We start from the raw sequence: 7,797 nt of genomic DNA on the forward strand, positions 1-7,797 counted from the left end.
GAAATCTGCGGGGGATTTAAATATCCCCCGCGGCATTTAAATAAAAATGTCCGCCGCTTTTTTCCGGCTTTTAAAAAAGCCGGAAAAGAGCGTCTACACTGGCCCCGATCCTCCGGAAAAAGTGCCCTTTTCCGGAGGGTCTTATTCCTACTTCAAAGACCCTCAAAGATTCCTTCAAAGTAGGAATGAGACCCTCCGGAAAAGGGCGCTTTTTCCGGAGGATCGGGGCCAGTGTAGACGCTCTTTTCCAGCTTTTTTAAAAGCCGGAAAAAAGCGGCGGACATTTTTATTTAAATGCCGCGGGGGATATTTAAATCCCCCGCGGATTTCCCTACGACGACTGCTGAAATTTACATGCCCCTTCCGGAAAAGGGGCCAGTGTAGACGTAGCCCTGCAGTCTAGCCGTAACCTCGCTGGGTTGAGACAGGATGTGTAGACTCTCGGGTGGGAATGAGGGATTTGGGTGTGGGAAGGGGTGAGCGGTGCAAGCTCTGGGAGGAAATCTGGATGCAGGAGAAGGTGGATAAGGCAACGCTGGCTCAGAGAGGGGGCGCCAGGCCAGGCAGTGTTGGGGTCAGATGTAGGGTTAGCATACTAAGCAAGCCACAGACTTCTGGATGTGAGGGTTCAGGAATTTGGGTTGGGGTATGTGAGGGGCTCAGGGCAGGGGGTTCCAATGTATTATAGGCTCAGATGTACGGTCTGGGGTAAAGGGGAGTGCAGGAGTGTTATGATGCTGTGGCTAGATCAATTTGGGGTTTGTTGGCCAGGCCTCATTTTTAAATAAAATATTATGTCAAACAAAAAGTTTCTGTATTGTCTTTATTTCTGAGAAGGGCAGGGAACCTGTTTTGAGTCAGGGGTCACTGACCCAAGAAAAGTCAGTTGGGGCCACACAAGTGAGATGCAAAAAAACCTCCTCCAACCTCCTCCCCCCAAGCTTCAATAATGTGGCCCCAACTGTGTTGGTGGGAACAGGGGACATAGTACTGGGGAAAGGTGCTAGTGGGTGCTTCGGCAGGGGACAGGGTGCCAGTGGGGACAGAGTGCTGCAGCTCGGGGCAGGGAAGAGGGAACAGGGTGTGGGAGGGCAGAGGCCAGGGTTCTGCAGCATGAGACAGAGTGCCAGTGGGGACAGGTTTCTGCAGCTGGGGACAGGGTGCCAGTGGGGACAGAGTTCTGTGGCTTGGGACAGGGGAGTGGGAACAGAGTTCTGGGAGTGGGGACGGAAATGGGGACAAAGTTCTGTATTCATTCATAGATTCATAGACTTTAAGGTCAGAAGGGACCATTATGATCATCTAGTCTGACCCCCTGCACAGTGCAAGCCACAGAATCTCAACCACCCCTCTTAGAATAATCCTCTCACCTATATCAAAGATATTGAAGCATTCAAATACTTTGAAGGACCCAACATGCAGAGAGTCCTTCAGCTGTGATCTGTGCCCAATGCTACAGAGGAAGGCGAAAAACCTCCAGGGCCTCTGCCAATCTACCCTGGAGGAAAATTCCTTCCCGACCCCAAATATGGTGATCAGCTAAACCCTGAGCATGTGGGCAAGACTCACCAGCCAGACATCCAGAAAGTTCCCTATAGCAACTCCTATCATCCCTCCATTGACCTATTTCCAACTGATAATGAATGGTCAATTAGTTACCAAGATCATGTTATTTCATCCAACCATCCCCTTATCATAGAATCATAGAACTGGAAGAGACCCCAGAAGGTCGTCAAGTTCAGCCCCCCGCTCTAGGCAGGACCAATCCCATCTAAATCAACCCGGCCAGGGCTTTGTCAAGCCGAGACTTAAATACCTCTAGGGATGGAGACTCCACTACTTCCCTAGGTAACCCATTCCAATGCTTCACTACCCTTCTAGTAAAATAGTTTTTCCTAATATCCAATCTGGACCTCTCCCACCACAACTTGAGACCATTGCTCCTTGTTCTGCCATCTGTCACTACTGAGAACAGCCTCTCTCCATCCTCTTTGGAACCTCCCTTCAGGAAGTTGAAGGCTGCTATCAAATCCCCCCTCACTCTTCGCTTCTGCAGACTAAACAGACCCAAATCCCTCAGCCTCTCCTCGTAGGTCATATGCTCCAGCCCCCTAATCATTTTGGTTGCCCTCCGCTGGACCCTCTCCAATGCTTCTGCATCCTTTTTGTAGTGGGGGGCCCAGAACTGGACACAATACTCCAGATGTGGCCTCACCAAAGCCGAATAAAGGGGAATAATGACATCTCTGGATCTGCTGGCAATGCTCCTCTTAATGCATCCTAATATGCCATTAGCCTTCTTGGCTACAAGGGCACACTGTTGACTCATATCTAGCTTCTCATCCACTGTAACCCCCAGGTCCTTTTCTGCAGAACTACAACTTAACTGGTTGGTCCCCAGCTTGTAACTATGCTTGGGATTCTTCCGTCCCAAGTGCAGGACTCTACACTTGTCTTTGTTGAATCTCATGAGATTTCTAGTGGCCCAATCCTCCAATTTGTCTAAGTCACTCTGGATCCTATCTCTGCCCTTAAGCGTATCTACCTCTCCCCCCAGCTTAGTGTCATCTGCAAACTTGTAGCTGAGGACAGGGGAGTGAGGACAGAGTTCTGTGGCCGGGGAGAGGGAACTGGGGAGTGGGGGCAGGGGAGAGGGAACTGGAGAGTGGGGAGTGGGAACAGGGGGCAGAAGACAGGAGGCAGGGTGCCAGTGGGGGGAGGGGAGTGGGGACAGGAGGCAGGGTGCCAGTGGAGGCAGAGAGTCCCCTGCATCTGCTTCCTCCCAGGATTCCCCCTCCCCCCTGAGGAAAGCTGGCACATGCCTCCTCTGGGCCCGACTCCCCCCCACCCTGGCGCAGGGAAATCCCGTGCATGCCTGCCCCGGGGTAGAAACACTCCCTCCCCCCCGCAGCAGTGGGAAACCCTGCGCACGCCTGCCCTGGGGCCGAAACCCCTCCCTCCACCCCGCGGCACAGGAAAACCCCACGCATGCCTGCCCCGGGGCCGAAACCCCAGCATGCGCCTGCCCTGGAGCCGACACCCCCACCAGCCCCCACGGCACAGGAAAACCCCGCGCGCCTGCCCTGGGGCTGACTCACCCCTCTTGCGCCAGTGCAGGGAAGTCGCCGTGCTCCTCCTCCGGGGCTGACGCCCCTTCCCGCAGCACACCCGGCAGAGCAGCCAGTGCACTTCCTGAAGTGGCGCTAAGTTGTGGGGCTTCCGTCCACTCGTGGGAAGCCGGCACTACCTCCATTTTCACTGGAGGTAGGTAGTGGGGCTTCTCGGGGGTGGGGGGAAAATAGAGGGGCCTGGATGTCTTGCGATCGACTGGTTGAGGCCTCCACCTGTTGGTGACCATGGATCTACACCGCAACACTATTTTAGGATACTGGAATATCCCAAAATAGTTATCACAGCACGCCTGTTATTTCACAGCAAGCCTGTTATTTCAAAATATAATGGGCTCACTATTCCGACGTCCCTGCAAACCTCATTCCACAAGGAGTAACGGACGCTTCGGCATAGTGAATTATTTCAAAATTTGGCGCTGAAATAAGCTATTTCGAACTATGGAGCAGGAGCTCCACTGGGAGCACATGCTCCTTTACTCCTCACAGAACAAGGGGTACTGGATGCCAGTGGGGGCTGCCCTCACAGTGTTCACTTTACGGGTCTACATTAAACCAGCTTAATCGAATGCTAGAAGAGTCAATCTTCTCTGTCGTGTAGACATGCCCTCAAGTGCCCCAGGGACTACTTGTTTTTTAGGTTAAAGACTAACAAACATGGCTACCCCTCTAAGCCTCCTGTGTCTCATTTTGAAGTACCAAAGAGAAGCCTAGGAGTCAGGAAACTAAGGAACTGCAGAGAGTAAATTCATGCTGGGGGGGGGGGGGGGGGAGAGCACAACCAGGAGGCTGCTGCTTAGCACAGTTCCGTGCGGAGAGGCGAACCAGGCGGCCTGTGCAGTCCTACGCGTTGGACAGCAGGTGCATGCCGCAAAGGGGCGCCCCGTGCACACCCAGAGCACACCCGGCAGGGAGCAGGTAACGCGCGCTCTGCGGGCTGGTGCAACACAGACACTGGAGTGGCTGGGCTGCGCCCGCTGCCTCCCAGGAGCAGGTGCTGCGTAGTAGCTATTGCAAAGCTCACGAGTGGGTGGGGGCCCCGTGCTTGGAATGGCGTCACGTGGGCGCAGTGCAGGCTGTAGAAGCGCAGTCGGGGGGAGCCCCCAATTGTTTTCTCTGTGTTTTAGGCAACGTTAGCGTTAGTAACCCATTTGTGTGGTAGGAGCTCCGCTGGGCGCTTGGGGTCCAGGTCAGATGCGCAGGTCGCCCAGTTGAATCTTGGCAGTGGTTACTTCCCTGGTAAATGTGAACAAAAAACCCTGCAAATTGATATTATGCTCATAGGCTTCAGCGACCTGTAGTACATTCATAAAAGAGATACTACGAGACTCCTTACTCACGGAGGTTTCCGTAGTGTAGTGGTTATCACGTTCGCCTAACACGCGAAAGGTCCCCGGTTCGAAACCGGGCGGAAACATTTAAGCAATTTTGCTCAAATATTCCTTTATTGTAAAATCGCGGTTTACAATTTATTTAGATTGCGTTGGATGTTGTTGCCTTAGAAACAAAAGTCTATGTTTCCAAAGGTGAAGGTTAAAGTCTCTCTGATTGGTACAACGTTAATATTTTCATTTTGCCAAGATGAGATCTTCAAATAAGTACAATGTTTATAGCATTGACAGCTATTTAAAAACAATACTTGAATGTACACCACTGGAACCTGTTTCAAATTAATACATTTGTTAGATTTTTTAAAAATATAATTTTAAATGAGGGTAAAATGCACAATTTGCATTTGATTAAAAGTTTTAAGCACCATTTTAATTTCAGTTGTGTCTATTTTGTAATATTATACATCATAGAAGAGCCGAAAGACAATATCAAAGACCTGAAAGTAGTGAAGAAAGCTAAACAGATTATTATTTTGCTAGTTTTCCTTTGTTAATAGTGACATATGTCTAACGTTACAGTTAAATCCAAAAAGTTAAAGTTACCATTTTGTAATCTCCCTGGATAACATAAAATAAAAATTAGTACAGATTATTAATTATTATTAATGTGGTATTTTATTATTAACAATATTGGTTAATTACTCAAATAGAAAGAAAAGCTGTTATATTCTTTGTTTGAATTGTGTTATTCATCTAATGCATGCCCTGATCATGCAAATATTTACACATACACTCAATTCTAGTTCTCTGAATTTATTCCGTTTACTCTGAGTTTACTCAATTTTATTTCTTTGAGTAATCCCACTGTATTCAAATAACATTGCTCAAGTGCATAAACACTTGCAGAACTGGGTCCTGAGAATGTATGATCTTTTGGGCATGGATCATATTTTCCTAGGTGTAAAGGAAATGGTGCTGGTGATCCTCAGTAAACAACAAATAATAATACAATAAAGCACGCACTAATAACACTAATGTGGCAAACAGATTACTTTGCATAATAATGGAAACAATTTTTAAAGCATATATGTTGTAATAATACACGTGGCCATCAGAGAGATTTTCAACAACACATTGTAATTGTGTGCATATATTTAAAGAGTAGATAGGAGGCTATCTTTGTCAAACAATCAGCCTGAAATGCACTTGTCTGAACCTTTGACAGGTAACATTAGTAGAGATAAATAACTACTGTAATATTGCCACTTTCATTCATATTGATATGCAAAGTGTAGGGACATTGGTAACAAAAGCAACAGAACTGAAGAAACATATCAGGCAGCTCAAAATCTTTAACAAGTAAGCTTTAGCAAATAAAACCATATTTAGCGGCGAGGAGTCCTGTGGCACCTTATAGACTAACAGAAGTGTTGGAGCATAAGCTTTCGTGGGCAAAGACCCACTTCGTCAGATGCATATAGTGGAAATTTCCAGAGGCAGGTATAAATATGCAGGCAGAATCAGGCTAGAGATAAGGAGGTGGATCCAATCAGGGAGAATGAGGCCCACTTCTAGTAGCTGATCTGGAGTTGTGAATTCCAAGAGAGGAGAAGCTGCTTTTGTAGTTAGCAAGCCATTCACAGTCTTTGTTTAATCCTGAGTTGATGGTGTCAAACTTGAACTGTAGCTCAGTGGTTTCTCTTTGAAGTCTGGTCTTGAAGTTTTTTTGCTGCAGGATGGCTACCTTTAGATCTGCAATTGTGTGTCCAGGGAGATTGAAGTGTTCTCCTACAGGTTTTTGTATATTGCCATTCCTAATATCTGATTTGTGTCCATTTATTCTTTTATGTGGGGACTGTCCAGTTTGGCCGAAATATATAGCAGAGGGGCATTGCTGGCACATGATGGCATATATTACATTAGTAGATGTGCAGGAGAATGAACCAGTGACAGTGTGGCTGATCTGGTTAGGTCCTGACAGTTCCCATTGGCCAATTTCTGGCACACAGGGGATTTATGTGAATTTCTCAGGTTACCACGTGGAAGCTTGAGCTAGTTCTGTGTTGGATGGATGGGGAGGAACCCCTACATCTGTGGTTCTCAACAGGTGGTCCATGGACCACTGGTGGTCCATAGTGACTTTTTCGGTGGCCCACAGGAACATTGTCCAAAGTCACATGGCGTGAGCAGGCGCCACCTTTAGGCTGTTTTACGCCGTGTTCACAAGCACTCTGCACGTCATTCATAGTGCCACCTACGACCCAACCTTGTTGTGTTGCCAGTAACTTCCGTCTGAGGCTCTGAGCGTCAGTGTAGCTGCTGCCGTCATGCTGAGCAGTTGCTGTGTCGTTCGTCCTGTGCTATATGTGCTGGAGGTGGTCCACGACAATTTTTTGATTGGCCTGGTGGTCCATGGTCTGAAACGAGTTGAGAACCACTGCCCTAGATATTGAACTCAGCCTTGGCTGTTACTGGCGCTACCTGGCAGAAGGGTTATAGTTAAAAAATACTTTGCTATAAGAAGGCTATCCTGTCACTGGTTACCATGGTCATTTAACCTCATTTGATCAAGAGGTTTCCAGGATAAAGCTCTTCCCTTTCCTCCTGTGATCTTTTTTTAAGATAAGTCATAACTATAATTATTTTTTTGTGCAGAAATATGGAAAAGTGAATAGGAGAGGTTGGAAAGGTATTAAGAATCCACTTGAATAAAGATCAAGCTCCTAGTGAAGATGAAGTCATTCACAGCTGTATGGATTGGACCATATTCTTGGCCACCATTCTCAGATAGAGATGAGAAAGGCAGAGATATGAAAGACAGAGCACAAACGCACATCTCCCTGATAAAGAACTCTTTAGGTTGGGGGTGGGCAAGAGACCATCTATGGGCCCGATCCAACCCACCAAGCCCTGCTGCTCCCCCGCTCCCAGGCCAATTGAGACCTGGAGATGGGGGGTGTGCAAAGTCTCCTCCCTCTGCCAGGGCGCGTGGTGCCTAAAATGAACCATCAGCTGAAACAGCTGGTGATTGACTCTAGATGCCACGCGGCCCTTGTAGGGTAGGGACATGTGGTAAAGGGAGTAAAGGAAGCAGGAGGTAAAGATGTCATGCACTTCCCCACCCCCTGATTGACCAAGCCTGCAAGGGGCACGCAGTGCTTAGAGTGAACCGCCAGCTGAAACAGCTGGCGATTCTTTCTAGGTGCCAGTGGGTGTGGGGGGCATACATTTAATGTGTGTCCCCACCCCGAGGCCTATCAGGTGGCCTGATCTGTGGGTGGGGGAGCATGGGAAGTGTCTTGGCCCTGACCCTTCTGCCTAAGGTCACGGCTCTTTGG

General features: G+C 48.3%; 1 non-coding gene across 1 annotated transcript; it reads left to right on the plus strand.

Annotated features, from left to right (window-relative positions):
• Window positions 1–4,472: 4,472 nt before the first annotated feature.
• TRNAV-AAC (transfer RNA valine (anticodon AAC)) lies at window positions 4,473–4,545 on the plus strand. The gene has a single exon. It is a non-coding gene; the product is annotated as a tRNA-Val (tRNA).
• The last annotated feature ends 3,252 nt before the right edge of the window (window positions 4,546–7,797 follow it).

This window comes from Pelodiscus sinensis, chromosome 10, assembly GCF_049634645.1.
Source record: "Pelodiscus sinensis isolate JC-2024 chromosome 10, ASM4963464v1, whole genome shotgun sequence".
In the NCBI taxonomy this organism is placed as follows: Eukaryota; Metazoa; Chordata; order Testudines; family Trionychidae; genus Pelodiscus; species Pelodiscus sinensis.